This window comes from Brassica oleracea, chromosome C9 (assembly GCF_000695525.1).
Source record: "Brassica oleracea var. oleracea cultivar TO1000 chromosome C9, BOL, whole genome shotgun sequence".
NCBI classification, from domain to species: domain Eukaryota; kingdom Viridiplantae; phylum Streptophyta; class Magnoliopsida; order Brassicales; family Brassicaceae; genus Brassica; species Brassica oleracea.
The window spans coordinates 15977703-15978326 of record NC_027756.1 but is presented as its reverse complement, the minus strand read 5'-3'; positions in this window follow the sequence as shown (position 1 = coordinate 15978326).

Below are 624 nucleotides of genomic sequence, written 5' to 3'. Positions count from 1 at the left end.
TGGATAAGAGTATGACTTTCTCCCACGACTTCTAAGAGACCTTGAGCGAAAAATGGGTGATCAGAAAGTGGCTAGGTACACGGATTGCATGATCAATGAATCCGACTATCCAACATTAAAAGGAGAAAGCTATAAGCTGGTAAAGAGTAAAGAATGATAAGAAACAGAATGGTATCAACTATCATTGTCTTGGCAAAGATCCTCGGATTAGAATTATAAACGTCCAAAGAAAGAAAAGATTATACATAGCTAGCTAATCGAGATGCCAGACACTGACCCGAAAAGAAAAGAAAAGAATGACTAAGTCATAACCAGCTTAGCACCAAACGAAATCTGATGTCCTAGAAAGAGACACAGTCAAGTTGCTACAGAGTCTATACAAGATAGACCAAAGTGTTCCATAAGATAAGGAACCTCGGAAAGAAAAAGAGAAAGGTGCATAGAATACAATTCTGAGGTCATAAGGAAACCAGACCAGACATTGAGAAAAGGCTGCGCAACTAAACATCTAAGGTACCAAACCATGTAGCTTGGGACGCCAAGCTACTAGGTAACAAAGGTCCTGAATAATGAAATCTCAAATCGATTAGATCATGTCTGGAACACAATGGAACCACACATATA